The sequence below is a fragment of the Mercenaria mercenaria genome, chromosome 16 (assembly GCF_021730395.1).
Source record: "Mercenaria mercenaria strain notata chromosome 16, MADL_Memer_1, whole genome shotgun sequence".
In the NCBI taxonomy this organism is placed as follows: Eukaryota; Metazoa; Mollusca; class Bivalvia; order Venerida; family Veneridae; genus Mercenaria; species Mercenaria mercenaria.
The window spans coordinates 10,244,267-10,269,278 of record NC_069376.1 but is presented as its reverse complement, the minus strand read 5'-3'; the positions used below and the strand labels follow the sequence as shown (position 1 = coordinate 10,269,278).

The 25,012-nt window shown below is 38.6% G+C and overlaps 1 protein-coding gene and 1 long non-coding RNA gene across 3 annotated transcripts in view; both read right to left on the bottom strand.

The window, feature by feature from the left end:
• LOC123540064 (uncharacterized) overlaps positions 1–25,012 on the bottom strand; it is a 414,957-nt gene that overhangs the window by 305,420 nt on the left and 84,525 nt on the right. The gene's annotated exons all lie outside the window — the stretch shown is intronic.
• LOC123543926 (uncharacterized) lies at positions 245–16,119 on the bottom strand. The gene is made up of 4 exons (XR_008367691.1): positions 15,779–16,119; positions 1,705–1,790; positions 1,156–1,345; positions 245–750 (listed from the first exon to the last, which is right to left on the bottom strand). It is a non-coding gene; the product is annotated as an uncharacterized LOC123543926 (long non-coding RNA).

Below are 25,012 nucleotides of genomic sequence, written 5' to 3'. Positions count from 1 at the left end.
TGGTGAACAGAATAGCTGATTTTAATGTGAAATGCAACAAAATGTTTACCACTTATAATTCAATCTTGTTTACAAATGGAAAGGAAATATAATGTAAAATAAGAAGCGAAAGTGTTTACAGTATTCATGCGGAATGAACGATGGAATAAGATTGGCAAATAAAACATGAATCGCTTAAGCATTGCTAGTCATATTAGAATGATATGTGACTTAGAATTTACGTTTTACAAAAACAAAACACGCATGTCTTTAAGGTCTAATTTTTTGTTAAAGCTTTTTACAAACATGCCTTGAATGGAAATGCATTCTCATTACATTTGGAAACCACACCGATGTTCATTTCAAAATATAAATTCCACATTTTAGTTGGGAGCAATAAAGGCAGGCTAGACATAATCATTGTTGACTGTCAATATAAACTCTTTCACATTCATAACGTTATAATGTCTTGTGAAGTCTCGCAAGATGATCTTGATATTTAACTATGGGTCTTTTACAATGAAGATGAAAACTGGCAAGTTGTACATTTCAAAAGCAGTTTTCAGCAGTCAATGAAAATATATGCACAGTCGCTTTTATGTGAAGTCACATTTTATCGAGAAATCTCGCGATATAATTTGAAGGCTTGAATAGCTGTAGGTGGGCGAACCCGTTCCGGCACTTTTTCTCTAAGCATGGTCGAGTTTTCCAGGCAACAACACTATATTCTCTTCATTATCAAAGAGTTGATATTCAAAAATTTGCATTGGGCTGAAAAAAAAGAGTTCACGGTCAGACCTACATTACTGTCGTTGACATTCTGGTTGTAGATATGACAACAGTAAATGACATATATATTGCAGCTGTAAGATGGTTTTGGTAAATAAATGTTGAAATGAGAAAAGATATTTTTTGTTCAACTTCTCAACTTTTCTACTTTCAGATTAACAGATAATATTGCTTTATGTCAAAAGATGATGACCACTTCAGTGATTTCACGGATAACTTATGACGGTGGTTAACACCTTTGAATTTCATCAAGTATATGAATACACAAAATACTTAAATCATTATATTATTCAAATGCAGTCAGAAAATAGCATAAGTTACATGACTCTCTTCAACAGTATGAAGCGAACAAGAACATACAGATGTTAAAATTATATATTTGTGTACTTTACTGAATGGTTCAGTTTGCAGTTGATTTCCCCGAGGTTAGACTGTGATGTTTGTCTCACTCTTCCATGTGGCGCTGTATCACCAGCTTCTCAAGAACGCAGACTACTAGAGGGCGCTCCACAGTCTGATGCTTCCTAGAAAGACCCATTAGTTCCACCGGAAGTGGACTGTGGCTTTGACGTACTAGCTGAAATTTAATGGAGATATTCAAACATTAGGTTTCTGAATGGAATTGTTTGTTAACAGATAGTCGAGATACTTTTTTTCATTTCTAAATTTCTACTTCTTGCTCTTACCAGAATGTCCACAGAATTCTGTCTAGCTCTGTTCTATGTTTTGAGAAGAAAAGAGGCAAAAACATAAAAATTTTAAATGCTTAAGGAGTTATCTCCTATGACTGAATTGAGTACAATAGGATAAGAGAATGAAAATACTTTTTGTCTCAATTCTACAAACATGAAAGAAACTGTTGTTTACAAATATTTAAAAGTTGGTTGACCAGTAAGTGTTTGCTGTTGTGTTCTACAAGCAGACGACATATCTTACTTGTATCGGTTAAAGTTGTGCGACTGTGTCCAGGTGAAGGCCCGGAATCTTTTTTGTGTGGTGATTTCGCCTTTTTACGTCAGAACCTGAAATTAATTTAGATTTAGTAATTAAATGTCAAATATCTATATACACAACATTTCATAAACTGGATTATGAGAAAAACAGATCCACCAGAAAGAAACAATGTTCCACACAATATAAGATAATAAAGGTAAATCAAATAAAGAAAGTAGTACAATGTCACACCACCATAAAACAGTCAGAGGCAGAACAAATTCTAGAAAGTTTAAACCAGTAAACTGTGTGCACCAGACCTTACCCTACAAACCTTGCAAAGTGTGCAACAAACCTCAGAAAGTGCACAACAAACCTCAGAAAGTGCGCAACAAACCTCGCAAAGTGCGCAACAAACCTCAGAAAGTGCACAACAAACCTCGCAAAGTGCGCAACAAACCTCGCAAAGTGCGCACCAAACCTCAAGTTCTGTGAACCAGACTTCACGTAGTACGCACCAGACCTCAAGTAGTACGCACCAGACAATATACACATAACCTGCACAGTGTGCACAGAATCTCAGGTAGTCAAACTTGACCATTGTCACACAGGCCACAAGATGTCTTAGGGAAATCATCCCCTATAAACGACTGTAACTCCCCCCCCCCCCCCCCCCCCCAAAAAAAAAAAAAAAAACACCACCATCACCCACTTCCTGTTGCGAACAATCAAATCAATAGCTGGCCACTAAAAGTTGGAAAGACCTATTTTATATAATTTGTTGGTGTGTATATTTATATTAAATTGGAAACTGAACATGATTTGTATCTTATATATTTTTGTGTTAGTTTGATTACAGGTAAAATTACAGCAAAAAAAATCGATGGATCACTGATTTTGTCTAAAAATTGCATATTGTCGGCATCAAAAGTACACATAAACAAGTGAATGAAGTATTGCCATGCAATACAAAGTCCCCTACTGGAAGGCACCTAATTTTCTCTACTGCAGTATATAACATAATGTACTGATATCTGTCAATGATGTATAAACAATATTGTACTATATATACAATATGTTATAACAACACACTTGGATTAAAGGTGGTCAATCACATTTAAACAACATTTAATGACATTTTTTACTTTTGTATATTCTGGTAGAGAATTATTTAAGGAACAAAAATATCGAATACATAGAGTTAGATTCCTATTTGAAATGTATATTTTATTATTTTTATAAAATTTTGTAATTACTCCCCTTTAATATGAAAGTATATAAAAAGCTGGGTATTTCTTTTTATTTCGATACAATGTGTAGTTTTACATTTGCATTTGATAGACATATCAACTATTGAACAATCTGAACCAAAATGCAAGTTTTAAAGCTGTGTGTAGCTTCTGAATTCATTTATTTCCAATCTATCTTGGTTGCGCAACCAACCAAGATAGACAAAGGGAGGTAATAATAATTTTTCAAACTTGCGTTTCTAATGAATTCCATCTAAATACATAATTTTTAATGCAAATATTTTACATATATATTACAATATGTCTAATATTTATACATTTCCTTAGGCAAAGTATGTTTATCAAATTTATACTTATGATAAAATAACTCTATCTTGGTTGGGAAACCAGGATAGGAAAATGAAATTTTAAAAATACCTCCAGTGAAAATCTAATTTGTATTAAGTGTTAAGTGAACATAAATGAATGTAAATGATCAGATGCTAAAGTTTCAAACAAATCCGTTACATGGCCAAAATCTGATTATCCACCTTTAAAATGTGCATATATAAAAACCCACAGTCGTTTTCATATTGAAATGTTTTTGCCGATTATAAAAAAGTTATCATATAAGTTATTTATAGTACCAACAAAAGAAAATTAATCTTAAAAAAAAAAAATCTATATAATATAAGTCCACAAGAAACTCTTTACCAGGTAGAGATAGGTCAAAATACACCTAAAAATTGGATGTAACATGCATGTTGTACCACAGAAAAGTGGTCTCGATTTTTCTCTACAGCCAATAATAAAAAAGTTACAATAAAATCTATTTACAGCAATAACAAAGGGACATAATTCTAAAAACAAGGGTGCCTCATGGTGGTGAACATTTGGTCCAAGTTACATCAAAATCCCCCAATGCATGAAGAAGAAATGCTCCGGACAAAGTCATTCTTGAATTTGACCTTTGACCTCTAAATATGACCTTGACCTTAGACCTAGGGACCTGGTTCTTGCGCATGACAATCCGTCTTACGTTGGTGAACATTTGTGCCAAGTTACATCAAAATCCCTCCATGCATGAAGAAGAAATGCTCCAGACAAAGTCATTATTGTGTCTGACCTTTGGTCTTAAGTGTGACCTTGACATTAGACCCTGGGCTTGGGTTTTGCGCATAACATGTTGCCTCATCCAGGAAAATATTTGTGCCAACTGATATCTAAATCCTGTTTTGCATGACAAAGTTATAGACTGGACAGGAAAAAAATCCTACTGACCTTTGATCTCAAAGTGTGACCTTGACCATTAAGCTAGGGTACTGGGTGTTGCGCGTGATATGTCATCTCATCATGGGGAACATTTATGCCAAGCAATATTGTAATCCCTTGATGGATGACAGAGTTCTGGATCGGACAGGAAACAAGAGCTGTCACTAATGGTGACAAATGCCCCCCGCAGCACCTTGACCTTTGACCTGGTGACCCCAAAGTCAATAGGGGTGGTGTACTCAATAAGTACTATCAGCATGTGAAGTTTGAAGGTCCTGGGTGCAGTGGTTCGCGAGTAAAGTGCCTTCATGCAAAAAGTTAACGTTTGCCCCTGTGACCTTGATCTTTGACCTGGTGATCCCAAAGTCAGTAGGGGTGGTGTACTCAATAAGTACTATCAGCAGGTGAAGTTTGAAGGTCCTGGGTGCAGTGGTTTGCGAGTAAAGTGCCTTCATGCAAAAAGTTAACGTTGTGACGAACGAACTAACTAACTAAATAACGATCGAACGAACGGACGGACAGTTGAAAACTAATATGCCTCCCTTCGGGGGCATAAGAAACCTTATTGACCTTTGACCTCCAATTGTGACCTTGACCTTTGAGCTAAGGGTCCGGGATTTGCGCACGACATGTCGTCTCATCATGGGGAACATTTGTGCCAAGTAATATTAAAATCCCTTAATGAATGTCAGAGTTATGGACCGGATAAGAAACAGACCCTGTTCATGCTATGTTAACATTTGACTGCTAAGTGTGACCTTGACCTTTGAGTTAGGGGTCTGAAAGTTGTGCATGACACATCGTCTTATTATGAGGTACATTTGTGCCAAGTAATATTAAAATCCCTTCATGGACTGCAGAGTTATGGACCGGACAGGAAAAAAGCCCTGTTGACCTTTGACCTCCAACTGTGACCTTGACCTTTAAGCTAGGGGTCTAGGTTTTGCGCATGACACGTCGTCTCATCATGGGGAACATTTGTGCCAAGTAATATTAAAATCCCTTCATGGATGGGAGAGTTACGGACCGGACAGGAAAAAAGCCCTGTTGATCTTTGACCTACTATTGTGACCTTGACCTTTGAGCTAGGGGTCCGGGTTTTGCTCAAGACACGTCGTCTCATCATGGGGAACACTTGTGCCAAGTAATATTAAAATCCCTTCATGGATGGGAGAGTTATGGACCGGACAGGAAACAAGAGCGCCGCCAAGCGGGCAATATACGCCCGAAGGCTTACATCATAGGATTGGAGCAAAATTTTAAAAACTTGACTGTTGTAGCCCCAAAGGACTGGAACAACAAAAGGAAAACTTCAAAAAACAAATCTAAGTCCACAAAAAAAAAATCAAAGTCTACAAAATAATCCTTATCAGGTATAGGTATGTAAAAATACACCTTAAAATTGGAGGTACCATCCATGTTGTACCACAGAAAAGTGGTCTCGGTTTTTCCCTACGGCCAGTAATAAAAAAGTTTCAAAATAAGCTATTTATAGTAACATAAAAGGGAAGTAATTCAAAAAAAAAATTATTGTAAGTACAAAAAAGAGATCTGCCAAATAAAAACAAAACCACTGCAATGCAGAGCAATATACACAAAGCAAAGTCATATATGACCTTTGACCCTTAAGTGTGACCTTGACCTTGAAACGAGTCATCCGGAAAGTGCGCTCTGCACATTGTTACAATGTGGTGAACATTTCTGCCAAGTTTCTTTGAAATCCTTCCAGCAGTTCAAGAGTTACAGAGCGGACACGAAACAAACTGATATGACTTTTGACCCCTAAGTGTGACCTTGACCTTGAAGCAAGTCATCCGGAACATGCGCTCTGCAGGTCGTCTTGGTGTGGTGAACACTTGTGTCAAGTTCTTTGAAATCCTTCAAGGGGATCAAGAGTTACAAAGCGGACACGAAACAAACTGATATGACCTTTGACTCCTAAGTGTGACCTTGACCTTGAAGTGAGACATCCAAAACATGCGGTCTGCACATCGTCTCGGTGTGGTGAACATTTGTGTAAAGTTTCCTTGAAATCCTTCAATAGGTTCAAGAGTTACAGAGCGGACACGAAATTGCTAACGGACAGAAGGACAGACGGACACCAGCGTCATAACATAATACGTCCCTTCGGGCGTATAAAAAGCCCTGTTGACCTTTGACCTCCAATTGTGACCTTGACCTTTGAGCTAGGGATCCGGGTTTTGCGCATGACACGTCGTCTCATCATGGGGAACATTTGTGCCCAGTAATATTAAAATCCCCTCATGGATGACAGAGTTATGGACCGGACACGAAATTGCGGACGGACGGACGGACGGAATGACGGAAAAGCGCATTCCTATAGTCCCCGAAACTGGTTTTCAACCAGTAGGGTACTAATAATCTACATACAATGTATAAATCCCACTGTTTCATGAATAAAGAAACAAGTTTGGTAAAATCAAATAAAATCATAGCTAAAGCCTTCAATCTGTTTATTAACGACAATGAAAGAGGATTCCGTGTGATGTCCTGACTGTATGCATGTTTGCTTGCAGCACTGTACAAAAGACTGTATACCTGTAAGCAACCGACTTATTCATTAAATAGCGGCTTTTCCATTGCTCCAATGAAGTTTGAACGAGGTGTATAATAGGAGTCACCATGCGGTCTGTCTGTTCAGTCTGTTTGTTAGTGTGTCCTCATAAATTTAGTATACCGGTAATTTTATTACACCTAATTCTCTCAAACTTCACACACACATAGGCAATATGTATGTAATGCCCTTTCTCTTCTTTTTCTTTTCTCTTTAAAGTCAATGTCACACTTAGGAGTGTCAATGCCATAACTTCTATATGCATTAATGGATTCTGAAATAACTTAGCACAAATAAGGTGTACACAGGTAGAGCTGGTAGCAAAAAGGTCACTGGGTATCATCACAGTTTACACGGATAGAGTTTAAGCAAGAAAGTCACTGACCTTCATGGCAGTATACACAGGTAAAGCTGGAAGCATGAAGGTCACTGGGCTTCATGACAGTATACGTAGGTAATGGGCTTCATTACAGTGTAAGAAAGTCACTGGGCTTCATGACAGTGTACACGGGTAGAGCTGTAAGCAAGAAAGTCACTGACCTTCATGGCAGCATACACAGGTAAAGCTGGAAGCATGAAGGTCACTGGGCTTTATGACAGTGTACACTGGTAGGGCTGGAAACAAGAAAGTCACTGAACTTCATGGCAGTATACACAGGTAAAGCTGGAAGCATGAAGGTCACTGGGCTTCATGACAGTATACGTAGGTAATGGGCTTCATTACAGTGTAAGAAAGTCACTGGGCTTCATGACAGTGTACACGGGTAGAGCTGTAAGCAAGAAAGTCACTGACCTTCATGGCAGCATACACAGGTAAAGCTGGAAGCATGAAGGTCACTGGGCTTTATGACAGTGTACACTGGTAGGGCTGGAAACAAGAAAGTCACTGACCTTCATGGCAGCATACACAGGTAAAGCTGGAAGCATGAAGGTCACTGGGCTTTATGACAGTGTACACTGGTAGGGCTGGAAACAAGAAAGTCACTGAACTTCATGGCAGTATACACAGGTAAAGCTGGAAGCATGAAGGTCACTGGGCTTCATGACAGTGTACACAGGTAGAGCTGGAAGCATGAAGGTCACTGGGCTTCATGACAGTGTACACAGGTAGGGCTGGAAACAAGAAAGTCACTGACCTTCATGGCAGCATACACAGGTAAAGCTGGAAGCATGAAGGTCACTGGGCTTTATGACAGTGTACACTGGTAGGGCTGGAAACAAGAAAGTCACTGAACTTCATGGCAGTATACACAGGTAAAGCTGGAAGCATGAAGGTCACTGGGCTTCATGACAGTGTACACAGGTAGAGCTGGAAGCATGAAGGTCACTGGGCTTCATGACAGTGTACACAGGTAGGGCTGGAAACAAGAAAGTCACGGACCTTCATGGCAGCATACACAGGTAAAGCTGGAAGCATGAAGGTCACTGGGCTTCATGACAGTATACACAGGTAGGGCTGGAAACAAGAAAGTCACTAAACTTCATGGCAGTATACACAGGTAAAGCTGAAAGCAAGAATGTCACTGAACTTCATGGCAGTATACACAGGTAAAGCTGAAAGAAAGAAGGTCACTGACCTTCATGGCAGCATACACAGGTAAAGCTGGAAGCATGAAGGTCACTGGGCTTCATGACAGTGTATACGGGTAGAGCTGTAAGCAAGAAAGTCACTGACCTTCATGGCAGTATACACAGGTAAAGCTGAAAGCAAGAAGGTCACTGGGCTTCATGATAGTGTACACAGGTAGAGCTGGAAACAAGAAAGTCACTGATCTTCATGGCAGTATACACAGGTAATGGGCTTCAATACAGTGTAAGAAAGTCACTGACCTTCATGGCAGTATACACAGTTAAAGCTGGAAGCAAGAAGGTCACTGGGCTTCATGATAGTGTACACAGGTAGAGCTGGAAACAAGAAAGTCACTGATCTTCATTGCAGTATACACAGGTAATGGGCTTCAATACAGTGTAAGAAAGTCACTGACCATCATGGCAGTATACACAGGTAAAGCTGAAAGCAAGAAGGTCACTGGGCTTCATGACAGTGTACAGAGGTAGAGCTGGAAGCAAGAGTCACTGACCTTCATGGCAGTATACACTGGTAGACCTGGAAGCAAGGTCACTGGGCTTCATGACATTGTACACAGATAGACCTGGAAGCAAGAAAGTCACTTGATTACAAGGCAGATTACACAAGTAGAGCTGGAAGCAAGGTCACTGACGTTCATGGCAGGATACACAGATAAAGCTGAAAGCAAGAAATTCACTGTGTTTTATCACAGAGTACACAGGTAGAACTTGATGCAAGAAAGTCACTGGGGTTCATAACAGTGTACACAGATAAAGCTGCTAGAAAGAAATGTACTGTGCTATATGACAGTGTACACAGGTAGAACAGGAAGCAAGAAAGCCAATGGGCTTCATGACAGTGTATACAGGTAGAACTGGAAGCAAGAAAGTCACTGGGCTTCATAACAGTGTACACAGGTAGAACTGGAAGCAAGAAAGTCACTCGGCTTCATGACAGTGTATACAGGTAGAACTGGAAGCAAGAAAGTCACTGGGCTTCATGACAGTGTACACAGGTAGAGCTGGAAGCAAGAAAGTCACTCGGCTTCATGACAGTGTACACAGGTAGAACTGGAAGCAAGAAAGTCACTGGACTTCATGACAGTGTACACAGTAGAACTGGCAGAAGGTGAGATGGTATAGGGACTGCGTACATAGGTAGAGCTGGCAGAAGTTGAGGTGGTATAGGGACAGCGTACACAGGCAGAGCTGGCAGAAGGTGAGATGGTATATGGACAGCGTATACAGGCAGAGCTGGCAGATGGCAAGATGGTATAGGGCAGTGTATATAGGTAGAGCTTGAAAAAGGTGAGATGGTATTGGGACAGTGTACACAGGGCAGAAGGTAAGATGGTATAGGGACAGCGAACACAGGGCAGAGCTGGCAGAAGGTGAGATAGGGGCAGCATACACAGGCAGAGCTGACAGGTGAGATGGTATAGGGACAGCATGCACAGGTACAGCTGGCAGAAGGTGAGACGGTATAGGGACAGCGTACACTGGTAGAGCTGGCAGAAGGTGAGATGGTCTAGGGACAGCGTACACAGGTAGGGCTGGCAGAAGGTGAGATGGTCTAGGGACAGCGTACACAGGTACAGCTGGCAGAAGGTGAGATGGTCTAGGGACAGCATACACAGGTACAGCTTGCAGAAAGTGAGATGGTATATGGACAACATACACAGGTTGAGTTGGCAAAAGGTGAGATGGTATAGGGACAGTGTACACAGAGAGAGCTGACATAAGGTGAAATGGTACAGGGACAGTGTACACAGGTACAGCTGGCAGAATGGGAGACGGTACAGGGGACAGTGCACACAGGTGCAGCTGGCAGAAGGTGAGATGGTATTGGTACAAAGGTGAGATGGTACAGGGACAGTGTACACAGACAGAGCTGGCAGCAGGTGAAATGGTATAGGGACAGCGTACACAGGTACAGCTGGCAGAAGGTGAGATGGTATAGGGACAGCATACACAGGTATAGGTGGCAGAAGGTGAGATGGTATAGGGACAGCATACACATGTACAGCTGGCAGAAGGTGAGATGTTACAGGGACAGTGTACACAGGTACAGCTGGCAGAAGGTGAGATGTTACAGGGACAGCAGACACAGGTACAGCTGGCAGAAGGTGAGATGTTACAGGGACAGTGTACACAGGTACAGCTGGCAGAAGGTGAGATGTTACAGGGACAGCGTACACAGGTACAGCTGGCAGAAGGTGAGATGGTACAGATGCAGCGTACACATGTACAGCTGGCAGAAGGTGAGATGTTACAGGGACAGCGTACACAGGTACAGCTGGCAGAAGGTGAGATGTTACTTGGACAGCGTACACAGGTAGAGCTGACATAAGGTGAGATGGAACAGGGACAGCGTACACTGGTACAGCTGGCAGAAGGTGAGATGTTACAGGGACAGCGTACACTGGTACAGCTGGCAGAAGGTGAGATGTTACAGGGACAGCGTACACAGGTACAGCTGGCAGAAGGTGAGATGTTACAGGGACAGCGTACACAGGTACAGCTGGCATGTTACAGGGACAGCGTACACAGGTAGAGCTGGCAGAAAGTGAGATGTTACAGGGACAGCGTACACAGGTAGAGCTGGCAGAAGGTGAGATGTTACAGGGACAGCGTACACAGGTAGAGCTGGCGGAAGGTGAGATGTTACAGGGACAGCGTACACATGTACAGCTGGCAGAAGGTGAGATGTTACAGGGACAGTGATACAGGTACAGCTGGCAGAAGGTGAGATGTTACAGGGACAGCGTACACAGGTACAGCTGGCAGAAGGTGAGATGGTACAGGGACAGCGTACACAGGTAGAGCTGACATAATGTGAGATGGTACAGGGACAGCGTACACTGGTACAGCTGGCAGAAGGTGAGATGTTACAGGGACAGCGTACACTGGTACAGCTGGCAGAAGGTGAGATGTTACAGGGACAGCGTACACAGGTACAACTGGCAGAAGGTGAGATGTTACAGGGACAGCGTACACATGTACAGCTGGCAGATGGTGAGATGTTACAGGGACAGCGTACACAGGTACAGCTGGCAGAAGGTGAGATGTTACAGGGACAGCGTACACAGGTTCAGCTGGCAGAAGGTGAGATGTTACAGGGACAGCGTACACAGGTACAGCTGGCAGAAGGTGAGATGTTACAGGGACAGCGTACACAGGTACAGCTGGCAGAAGGTGAGATGTTACAGGGACAGCGTACACAGGTACAGCTGGCAGAAGGTGAGATGTTACAGGGACAGCGTACACAGGTACAGCTGGCAGAAGGTGAGATGGTACAGGGACAGCGTACACAGGTAGAGCTGGCAGAAGGTGAGATGGTACAGGGACAGCGTACACAGGCAGAGCTGGCAGAAGGTGAGATGTTACAGGGACAGCGTACACAGGTACAGCTGGCACAAGGTGAGATGGTACAGAGGCAGCGTACACATGTACAGCTGGCAGAAGGTGAGATGTTACAGGGACAGCGTACACAGGTACAGCTGGCAGAAGGTGAGATGTTACTAGGACAGCGTACACAGGTAGAGCTGACATAAGGTGAGATGGTACAGGGACAGCGTACACAGGTACAGCTGGCAGAAGGTGAGATGTTACAGGGACAGCGTACACTGGTACAGATGGCAGAAGGTGAGATGTTACAGGGACAGCGTACACAGGTACAGCTGGCAGAAGGTGAGATGTTACAGGGACAGCGTACACAGGTAGAGCTGGCATGTTACAGGGACAGCGTACACAGGTAGAGCTGGCAGAAAGTGAGATGTTACAGGGACAGCGTACACAGGCAGAGCTGGCAGAAGGTGAGATGTTACAGGGACAGCGTACACAGGTACAGCTGGCAGAAGGTGAGATGTTACAGCGACAGCGTACACAGGTACAGCTGGCAGAAGGTGAGATGTTACAGGGACAGCGTACACAGGTACAGCTGGCAGATGGTGAGATGTTACAGGGACAGCGTACACAGGTAGAGCTGGCAGAAGGTGAGATGTTACAGGGACAGCATACACAGGTTCAGCTGGCAGAAGGTGAGATGTTACAGGGACAGCGTACACAGGTTCAGCTGGCAGAAGGTGAGATGTTACAGGGACAGCGTACACAGGTACAGCTGGCAGAAGGTGAGATGGTACAGGGACAGCGTACACAGGTACAGCTGACAGAAGGTGAGATGTTACAGGGACAGCATGCACAGGTACAGCTGGCAGAAGGTGAGATGTTACAGGGACAGTGTACACAGGTAGAGCTGGCAGAAGGTGAGATGGTATTGGGACAGTGTACACAGTTAGAGCAGAAGGTGAGATGGTATAGTGAGTGCAGGCAAGAAATCCAGTACCAGCTGCAGTTTTGTTGTTTATGTTGTATTACTGGAAAACACAAGATTTAGTGTTTTCATGTGAGATATGACTCACACATTGTTTGATGTATCAAAGTATTTTTGTGATCAAAGTTGGACAGTCAGACTCCTGCTACCAACAGAATAAAATTCTATGATCATTGAACGATAACTTTCATCAGGATATATACCACCAAAAACAATGATTATATTATAGCCGCAGTAATGGTTGTTTCATTGTTGATACGATACCGAATAGACTTGATAAGTTATGATGTAATACAGAAAATAAACAAGAGGGCCAAGTGGCCCTTGGTCGCTCACCTGACAAGCCAATGAGGTACTATGGTTGTAGGAGAACAAGTTAATGACTGAAAATGTTATTTGAACAATCTTGGTAGAGGACCACCCAAGGATCATTCCTGTAAAGTTTCCTTAAATTTGGCTCAACAGTTTCACAGGAGATAACGGTGCAATATAGGCTCGGCCAACCCGGTTGGGCCCACACCCTCAACATCTCTACCAAAGCAATCCTTGATGAAAATCATAATATGTATTTTTTTCTCCAGGTTCAAATATCATGTCTTCTATTTTTATGAATTTTTTAAATCAAGAATTTTTCCTATATAAGTCTATGTTAAAACAAATATCCCCTGGGGCGGGGACAATCTTGACCCCAGGGCCATGATTTGAACAATTTTGGTAGAGGTCAACTAGATAATGATATACACCAAATATCTAAACTCTAGCCATTGTAGTTTCAGACAAAAAGATTTCTCAAGATTTCCCTCTATAATGTAAAACAAGTGGGGGCCAGTCCGTGGCCGAGTGGTTAGACTCGTTGACTTCAAACCATTTGCCCCTCATTGATGTGAATTCGAAACCTCATTTGAGGCGTAGAATTCTTCACGTGAGGAAGCCATCCAGCTGTCTTACGGAAGGTTGGTGGTTCTACCCAGGTGCCCGCTCGTAATGAAACTGTGCACGGAGGGGCACCTGGGGTCTTCCTCCACCATTAAAGCTGGAAAGTCGCCATATGACCTAAAATTGTGTCGGTGCGACGTTAAACCCAACAAAATAAATAAATGTAAAACAAGTAGCCCCTGGGGCGGGGCCAATTTTGACTCCAGGGCCATGATTTGAATAATCTTTGTAGAGGTCCACTAGATAATGCTACATACCAAATATCTAAGCTCTTGTCATTGTGGTTTCAGACAAAAAGATTTTTAAAGATTTTCCTATATAAGTCTATGTAAAAACTAGTAGTCCCCAGGCTGGGGCCAATTTTGACTGCAGGGCCACGATTTGTATATTCTTGGTAGAGGTCCACTAAACAATACTACATCCCAAATATCTAAACTCTAGCCATTGTAGTTTCAGACAAAAAGATTTTTAATGATTTTCCTATACAAGTATGTAAAAAAACAAGTAATCCCTGGGGCAGGAGCAATTTTGACCCTGGGACCATAATTTGAACAAATTTTCTAGAAATTCGGTGAGGTGAGTTAAAAAAAAAGTTAAATGAAATATAGACGGTCCCCCTATTTCAAAGCCAGAAACTCTGGCCCAAATTACCCGACCCCTCTGGTTTTCGAAAGAAACCAAGATCTTTCACCAATCTAATCTCTGACCAAGTTTGTTGAACATGCAAAAATAAATAAAAGCGCTATCGTGAACACAAGGCTAAAATCTGCAATTTTAGCCATTTCAGGGGGCATAATTCCAAGACTATTGTGCAATATAGCTGGTTTTTGAAAGGAACCGAGATCTAATAGAGATACAAGTTATGTGCAAGTTTGGTTCAAATCAAATAAGAAATGAAAGCGCTATCGTGAACACAAGCTCAATTGTGCAGATTTTAGCCATTTCAGGGGGCATAACTCCAAGACCCATCGTGCAATATGGCTGGTTTTCGAAAGGAACCGAGATCTAATAGAGATACAAGTTATGTGCAAGTTTGGTTCAAATCAAATAAGAAATAAAAGCGCTATAGTGAACATAAGCTCAATTGTGGACGGACGGACGACGGACAAAAGACCATACTAAAAGCTTCACCTGACTTTCAGTTGTGGTAAGTTGTGGTGTCCAGAACTTCATTGAATTTATTTATTTTATTTTGTTGGGTTTATTGTCGCACCGACACAATTTTAGGTCATATGGCGACTTTCCAGCTTTAATGGTGGAGGAAGACCCCAGGTGCACCTCCATGCACAATTTCATCACGAGCGGGCACCTGGGTAGAACCACCGACCTTCCGTAAGCCAGCTGGATGGCTTCCTCACGTAAAGAACTAGCACCTGTATTTGCAAATGGAATTTTAATTTTGTGGTTGTTTACTCATCATTGTAATTCTTCTGCTTTTCTAAGTCCACAAAAAATCTCCTTACCCAGTAGAAATACCTTAAAATACACCTAAAATTTGAAAGTAACACCTATGTTGTACCATAGAAAAGTAATCTTTGTTTTTCCCTACGGTCAATTTAAAAATTACAGCATAATTTATTTATAGTAGATTCTAACAACTAATCTTTAAAACAAAAAAATTGTAAGTCCATAAAAAGATCCTTTCCAGATAGAACTAGGTTAAAACACACCTCAAAATTGGAAGTAACATGCATATTGTATTACAGAAAAGTTGTCTCCATTTTTCCTACCCACTTGTAACGAACACGTTACAATATAAGCTTTTAAAGTACCAACAAAAGGAAGTAATTTTATACAAGGGACCAACACATGGCACTCTATCTCATGATGGTATACAATTGTGTCAAGTTTCATCAAAATCCCTCCATGTATGAGAAAAACTGCTCCGGACCAATCATTCTTCTATCTGTCTTTTGGCCTCTGTGACCTTGACCTTAGACCTAGGGACCCGGTCCTTGCGTATGACACTCCATCTCATGATGGTGAACTATTGTGCCAAGTTTCATCAAAATCCCTCAATCCGTGAAGAAGATATGCTTCGGACAAAGTCTGTGGATGTTGCCCGCGCCCCCTCCCTCCTGGGGTATTCCCATAATACATCCTGTTTTTTCAGACGGGCGAATAAAAATATCTATAAACTGAACTATATTACTGCATGCTTACCTGCAATGTTTTGGTTAGTTTGACTGTTCCAAGTCATTTTAGGTTTAGACTGCCAAAGGCCAACTTTTGAAACCTGCTCATTTTATTGCTGAAAATCAAGATTGAAGAAATATTAATGACTTCATGTGATATCTCATACAGTATGTTGTTACTTTGGTTATTGAATATTGTTCATATTTTCTTGCATTGCTATAACAAGAGCTGTTATAGGAAACAGAACGCCTGACAATTTCGATCCTGGAAAGTGAAAATTGGCACATCTGAGGAAACTGGAGCTGTCACTTGAGTGTTAAATGACTTTAATGGTGGATAAAGATATTGCACAATAGCTTTAGTCTGTGTCCAAAATAAAAAGTAAAAGATAAAGAGTATAAAAACACTAAATAACTATAATTTTAGTGGGCATAATTTATAAAATTTTGGTGCAAGAATTATGCATCTTGTGTCATATGAATGTGGAACAACTACTTCAAGTCTGAATCAAATCCATCCAGTAACAACTGAGATATAGTGAAAATGCATAAAAATTTACCTTACATTTCAAGTGAAAGGGGGCATAATTCATGAAAAATTGGTGCCAGAGTTATGGACTTTGTGTTGTATGATGTGGGTGATGATGTGTGGAGCAACTATTTTAAATTTGAATAAAATCCGTACAGTAATAACTGGGCCACAGTGAAAATGCACAACAATTTCTACTTGAAGTGTAAAGGAGGGAAAATTAATGAAATACTGGCATGAGAGTTATGGCCCTCGTGCTGAATGATGTGGATGGTGGTGGGGAATAGCTTTTATAATTAAAAGCAAATCAATCAATTACAGAGAAAAAGAGGAAATAGGGAAAGTGTAAAAAAAACCTTTAAAGGCCGAGAGTTATGGCCCTCAAGCTGAATGATGTGGATGGTGGTGGGGAAAAGCTTTTATAATTAAAAGCAAACCAATCAAGTAATTTCAGAGATAAAGAGGAAATAGGGAAAGTGTAAAAAAAACCTTAAAGGCCGAGACTGGAGAACTGGAGAACTATTCTGTGAATGACATTAACTGTAAAGAAATTACTTGCTGACCTTAACTGACCACAGCAAGACTTAATGATGTAACACATTCTCTCAGAAAATTAATGGTTTTATTACCACAAAGATTTTTCTTGAATCTGTGTTTACAGGTAAAGAGAATAGTTTGGGACCAAAAATAACTATAAACAAATAGAATGTTTTATACATGTACATGGGTATATGCATTTTACATTTTACACACTATATGTAGTGCTGATATGATAATAGATATTATGGTGATGTACATGTATATAATGCAGGTCAATCCAATGAAAATGTTGGTGATGTAGATCATAATGAGGAAGAAAATTAGGCTTCATGAGTAATATGGTTTGTATATACATGCTGAAATAGTATTATACTGGGCCATTGATTTTACAAAAAGATGACCTGTACATTATAGTATCTTCATAATTATATCATTCTGTGTATTTATTGCTGCTATTATACCATTTCATGTACAATGTACTTTTGTTTTGGCTCTTTTTTAATACGGTGTGAAAAATCACTATTTTCCAAGATTAAATGCATTGTACTTACTATCAGCTGGCCCCGTGTTCACAAAACATGTTTTGGTCTCAGCTGAGTTTGAGTTTGATATTTTAACATCAATTTTACTAAAACTTCAAGGTTAAATACCACCTGAGACTGACCATCATTACTGAATAGTCACGTGACAATAGTTATTAACATAAAATTTAGTTTTAATCATGACATTTAGATATAAATGACAAATAAATTTTCATTATCAAACTCAGCTGAGACTGTTTTGTGAACACGGAGCCTGGTCTAACGATAAATGTAAAACTCTGATATCGTTTAAAAAATATTAACAGCTGATACCATAGTTTAGAACCACTATTTGGCCGGAGTTAGCTGCAAGAAGTGTTTTAGCTCACCAACAGGTGCAGCTTTTTGTACATGTATGTTGTTTAGCTGTTGTCCGTCTGTACACAGTATTTCTGTGTGCGCAATAGTACGTCTATTTGTTATTTTGATTTTGACCAAATTTGTCTCCGTAAGTCCTTTCTTTGCTTCTTGAAGCAGTCACAGTAGATAATTGCCGCCAGATTTATGGCTCCTGAAATGACATATATTGCCCCCTTTCCCTGGGTAAGGGACCCAGGACCATTTTGGTCCTCTTTTAATAATTGGTATATGCCAAGTTTACTCAGACTTGAATCAATATTTGAACCTGTTAACTGTCTGATTTTTACAGTCAGCTCATTACCCCAGGTAAGATGTAGACTTGCTACTAGATGGTAATCAATTTTGTGTAAAAGAGGATTTATTTTCACTTATCTATTTCTATAGACAAAATTTTCTATTTCAAAAAGTGGTACTGATGTTATATTGTACTCAAAATGTAAACCAGTCAAGAAAGAGATGGGAAATATATTATAGACTGGTCCCCTGCGAACTTTAAAAAAGTACGACAGGTAACCACCAGCGACTTCTGTGGCCTGATTGGCTAATGGGATTTTGGTAAACAAATATAGCAGCTGCGAGGTAAGCTACCGAGAGATTTTATTTTCTGACGAAATGTAGGTTTGTCTCAAATCAATACAGCCAGTTACAAATTAAATTCCATTTAAGGAGGTAGGTTACCTTGGTACAAGGGTAAATTCAAATTAGTTGAACCGCAGCATTTTTTTGTATTTCGTGTAATATGAAGTTTTAACTCCTACAATCTCAATTTCGTTTGTCTCTGTCCCTTCAAGTTCAATTTTTATCCAGGTTTGAAGAAACTGACCCTCCAAACGTATTTCATATTGAAAGAAGAAGGAAAACACGGAAATTTAACACTTTTCAGAGCATTTTACTTTCATTGATATCCGTAGAAGTCTGCATAATTGATAATTTTACTAGTATGCACGTTAGCTTTCTAATATAAGCTTAAAATGTATATGTCGCGGGGCTCGTGTTTCCATGGTAACGCATTTTCTCTCATTTTTAAACAACTATGTATAAAAATAGGGGTTTTCGACGGCTTCAGTGCCATTCTGTTATGACCATCATGGAATATTTGGGTAATATTATTAGCAAAATACCATGCACTTTACATGGTACCCTATTTTTCTTAAAGTTTAAAGTAACCATGGCAACAGAGATGTTTAAAGTAGCTTTTATCATGCTTTTTGTCGTAATTTCTTATAAAAAATATTGAATAAGATTATCTTTTTAGTTAATGTGGCTTTAAAACATATTATTTCTAAAGTAAGTTACATTTTCGAGTTATTTGCATTTATTCAAACACATTTCACAGGTTAGAATACTTACAGCAGTACCCCTCGTATGGCATTTTTCATGGAAAAATCGTTCAACTTGCTGCTTCTATTCTCATGGATATTGTTGAAATGAAAATAAAAAGCCGAAGCTGTGTTTCTTAAATAGATCAGTGTCAACGCTTTTGAATTTTACATTTAGACAAATAAGTCACGGGCTTCGTTTCCATGGTAACATCAATTCAATTTAAGAAACCACTATTTTCTACTGAAATTTGAACAATTTTAGATCTTAGTTTTAGTATATAAGTAACTAATTATCAACGGACCCTGAAAAAAAGGTATTACAAATCAAACTGCTAGATTTTTTATTTGAAAATAGCCGTAAAAAGTAACCTTTCACCCAACTATATTCCAAATAACATTGGTTACCATCATCCATTTTCTTACATTCCGCATAACATTTCAATATAACTACATAAAAGAAGCAAAATATTGATTATTACTCTGAGCAAAAGACTCATAAAAAATATTTTAGCAAATAATGGTTATTTGAAAATAGTTAAAATAAAGGAAATGCACAGAATTACGTACTTTCAAGATAAAAGCTATTAATTTTGCGCGGTAACTGACACGTAACGTCATGACGTTAATGACGTCATTTAAAGGCAACATTGTTTTGAAGCGTTTCTGCAGCAATTTATTCATTATTTCTACATTATTAAACCATAAAGCATCAGCTCGAAGACAGGTTCATGATTTGTTTTCAGAAAAATGAATATACAAACACATTTAGTTTGTCGTAAACGTCGTCGTAAATCGTCACGTTAGCTTCCGGTTGGACATGCGCACTTACAAATATGAAGGTAACCTACCTCCTTAAATGTTATAGATTTACTGTACTTCATGTTTGTTTAATGTTAACTAGACGAAGGTGTTAAAAAATATGCGTAAATGATGGCATACTGCTGATTTGCCCCCAGTCAACTCGCACTTGTTTTTACAATTCGTCCCCAAATAATTAATTTAATCATTTAATTAATAATCTTAGTTCAAGTCTGATGCCCTCATACAAATGTACAGATTCTTTATTAACAAATGAAAAGATGCAATTTTGATGATAACTTACTTCGGATTTCACAATGACAATTTCCAGTAAATAACATTATAATTTATGATTTTAAATTTATGCCCATACCGGTAGACATAGAATCTAGGGATTCAGTTACTGCATCCATTTGTTTATATTTTTAATTTTGACACTTCTAGATTCAAAAACTACAACAAAATTCACTTTTGTTTGAGTTGCACCATGAGAAGAGCAAATATGAAATGTAGTCATAGCTTCAATGCAATCTAAACAGCTGATCACATGTATTGTATCTGACTGAGGCCTAGACTAGCCACTAGACTGATAATAACTATATTTCTATATTTTTCCCTTTTTTGACAAATTAAATTTCATAGAGACAAAAGCCAGTCTATTTTAGAGATATCTTCACACAGGACTGATGTTGAAATTATCAGACTATGATATTGGACATAGGATATAGACTGGCTCAGTTCACTACATTCAACCATAAAATTGTAAAAAGATAATTATTATATCATAGTCTAGGAGCTAGTCTAACTGAGGCCCAACAGGGGTAGCTGAATTCAGAACTGTACGTATAGATCTAACCAAATAGTGATTTGCAACCAGCATGAATCCATGCTGTTCACTGACGGTTTCTCTGATTGCAAGAGGCTTTGAAAGCGAACAGCATGGATCCTGACCAGACTGCACGGATACTGGTTGCAAACACACTATGCTGGTTTTCTCTTGGTGCAGCTCATTTTGCTATTTTTTGTAGTTGTATATGAACATACTACTAAGTGTTGTAAATTTATCAGCAAATATCACAGCAGTTCATGATGTATTAAATTTTGTTTCGTTGAAATATTTACAAGTATCACCGTCACATATATAATATAGATTGCCGTTTTGTATGTCTTCAGTTACCATTTGTTATTTCAGATTTAGGAACTAATTGCACTTTTATATTATGTATAAATGAAAGTGTTAAGATGCTATAAAAAGTCTGTATTGCTATGGGGTTACTTCTTGTAGTGTAAAGAAACACGCTTACTTCAGTAAGAATTCTAGGTTCAAATACTAGCAGGAAGCCCTGGCATTATGCCGCATACAGAAAAAAATAGTAATTACTTATTTCTGTAGAATGTCATAATTTATTCATTATTAGCCTAAATATTTCTGTCATGTCTGTGTTGGCAGAATAGGGGGAAAAGCATCTACATGTACATCAGAGCACTGCAAACAAACAATATTTTTTATAATTTTTATTGTTTAAAAAAATTATTTTCCCTTTATAAGTCAGTTGGGTTTTAATTTATATGCACTGCAAGCAAAGTATTATAAATGCCATATATTACATGTTTCTTAAATGAAATTGACCACATGTAAGTTTTTCATTGGAGAACACCAGAATGTGTTGACCAATCTGTTATGTAAATAACGCTCTAAACTTCACAAAAAGGAAAAAAACTTATATGTGAGGTCTAAGCCTTTGTATATGAGAAATATTTATTTGGACTTCCAATTTACAAAATACTGTGTATTTTTGTTTTGGTATACACCTTGGGAAATAATATAGATAGCCATAAAACATAAACAGGTTTTCTCTAAATTTCCCACACAATAATTTGTTGGTACAAGGACAATATGAAACAATAATATACTTGTACATGATAAATTCATGATCGTACTTACATATTAATCACCAAAAATGAGCATTGTTGTCTCAATACATTTTTATAACAATTAAGGGACCCCACACCATGAAATGTGACTGTTCTTATTGCATTATGTAAATTATTGTTGCTTTTCTTTATCTTAAAAATGTACAATTACCAAATACTTGTGATGGATAGTTTATAAGTACCTAGATGTATTAAAGCTAACAAACTTAAATGGAAATAACTGTAAATGTACAAAAATAGTTTTTTACTTTGACAGATTGATTTACATTCTGTTTTGTTAAATCTTTTAGATATGGCCTAGTCATAATTTTTAAATGAAGAAAAAGATAATAAAAGAAAAATATTCTTTGAAGTGATATGCAAGACTGCAAACTTTGTCCAGAGTTATAGCTGTGCAGTAAGTGCACATCTCACTGTGATGTTTACTGGGAGAAGCATGGGCTGATCTGAAAGGGGCCAAAATACAACAAGCATTGAATTTTGACAGCATAAAATGCATCAGTCATTTTAGACAAAAGTTCAGATGGCTTCACTGAATCACTCACAGAACTTTATTTACATTACTCTTTACTTTTGCTGTCAAAGTTAAAAGCCATCACTTAGCCAGATTGTTCATACAGAAAAATTACTTGTGATATTTTGTAAAAAAAAAAAAAATCATGCTAAAACTGCGTCAAATATAGTCAGGTTGCAACAATGCAGGCATCCTTGCACAATGTTCCAGGGGTGCATATGCTTAGAATCTTCAGGAAATTTTGCAACCTTATCAACCAGAATCCTGGATGTGGCCCTGATAGCAGGTATCACATTTTGATAAACTGCATTCCATTGAAAATTACCAGTCTTCAGCCTTCATGTAACATGCACATTCCTGTATTGAATATGCATGACACACATTAATGTAAGCTATGGGTGTATTTGATCATGACATGCGAGTCATTTAATAGTACATTTAATTGGCATTTTATGCAAAATAGACATTTTCAAGTGAATGGTCATTCAGTAATAATTCCAGGTTTTAACTGCAAGTCTGTGGTTTTGTTTTGAAGGAGATTGGGGAGGGAATTTATTGCAGGGGTAAATGAAAATAAGTAAGGGTTTTGTCACATTTTGATAAAAAAAGTGATGATTATAAATGTTGGAAGACTATTTTATGCATTAATAATTCGACAAGCTTGGACTTTGCACATTTATCTATGAACTCATGTTGAAAAAACAAGACTTGTAAATATCTAATAAATTTTATTGGGCAGAATTCCAGAGTCAACATGTGTCACTGGCATGCCTTATTTGGGGGCAGCATTTTCTGGCAGCTTTTCTTCATTTGTTGAACAAAGACATTATTACTTGAGGTATAAGTTGTGTTTTTCTCTGATGATCATGTATAAAATACAACGAAATGAAGTACTTTCGTCATAGAAATTCAAATTTTTCAGAATGAATCGAGGGAAAAAGTTTTCAAGTTGTTGTTACTGATATGTCATTCTTTGTTTACCTTGGAAACAAGGAGATGATTTCATTGGTTGGTAAAGTCTAAGACATTATCTGATTGGCCGAGCTATTCAGGTGCCCGACTGGTATATATTTTGATTAGGAAATCAGCTCGGTTCAAATATTATTTTACGACGCAGTCTGTTAGCCACAATTTTGGCTATTTCGCTTGGTGGTTACCTGATCCAACAATTGGAAGTCATTTTGAATGAGAACCAATATTGGACAAGGAACCAGATTAATCCAATAATTGGAAGCCATTTTGAATGAGAACCAATATTGGACAGGGAACCAGATTAAATATATTATAGTCTAGTAGCTAAAGTCTGTCCCATCAATCTGGTTAACATCATTTTTAAAGATATGATATGGTAATGATGCCCTGAAATATGTTTTTATATAGTGCAGGTCCATATCTCTAGGCACTTTTTTCATTTTTTCAAAAAAAAAAATTGAAGTTGATATGTTCATTTTTGTATATTTCTCCATAGAACGTAATGCTAAATGACATCGCATCGCTTCTTGTATATAAACAACATGGCGGCCCCCTGTAATAGTTTTTTAAGGGGACAACTCAAAATTATCGACGTTTAAATGTATTAGGCAGAGTTCACACTGTATTGCTAAAAAGTATCCTTGTTATTTTATGAATTCAAATAAATGTTATTAATAGAAGATACTACGGGGAACAATTGGCATGTTTAACTTTCAGTTTTACAGAGTAATTTAAACATATTTTTAGGGGCCTCCGTGACTTCAAACCATTTGCCCCTCACCGATGTGGGTTCGAAACCTCATTTGGGGCGTAGAATTCTTCACGTGAGGAAGCCATCCAGCTGGCTTACGGAAGGTCGGTGGTTCTACCCAGGTGCCCGCTCGTGATGAAATAGTGCACGGAGGGGCACCTGGGGTCTTCCTCCACCATTAAAGCTGGAAAGTCGCCATATGACCTAAAATTGTGTCGGTGCGACGTTAAACCCAACAAAACAAAATAAACATATTTTCGATGTTTGAGTATTAATCATTAGTAGATCTAAATGTTTCTAAGAAGAGCTTGTCTAAATTTAGGTTGATTTTAAGATTAATGTTACCTGTAAAGCAGAAAAAGGTAAAATCTCTTATACCTTCCCTTGCCCAGCTTAATTTCACCTCGTACGTATCTTAGTCGCCGGTTTTTGCGTTATGAATTTATCTTATTTTTTAAAAAATACTTAAATATAACTTGCCTTCCTGCATATTTTTAAGGAGGTAGGTTACCTTCATATTTGTATGTGCGCATGTCCAACCGGAAGCTAACGTGACGATATACGACGACGTTTACGACAAACTAAATGTGTTTGTATATTCATTCTTCTGAAAACCAATCATGAACTTGTCTTCGGTCTGATGCTTTATGGTTTAATAATGCAGAAATAATGAATAAATTGCTGCAGAAACGCTTCAAAACAATGTTGCCTTAAAATGACGTCATTGGCGTCATGACGTTACGTGTCAGTTACCGCGCAAAATTAATAGCTTTTATCGTGAAAGTACGTAATTCTGTACATTTTCTTTATTTTAACTATTTTCAAATAACCATCATTTGCTGAAATATTTTTTATGAGTCTTTTGCTCTGAATAATAATCAATATTTTGCTTCTTTTATGTAGTTATATTGAAATGTTATGCGGAATGTAAGAAAATGGATGATGGCAACCAATGTTATT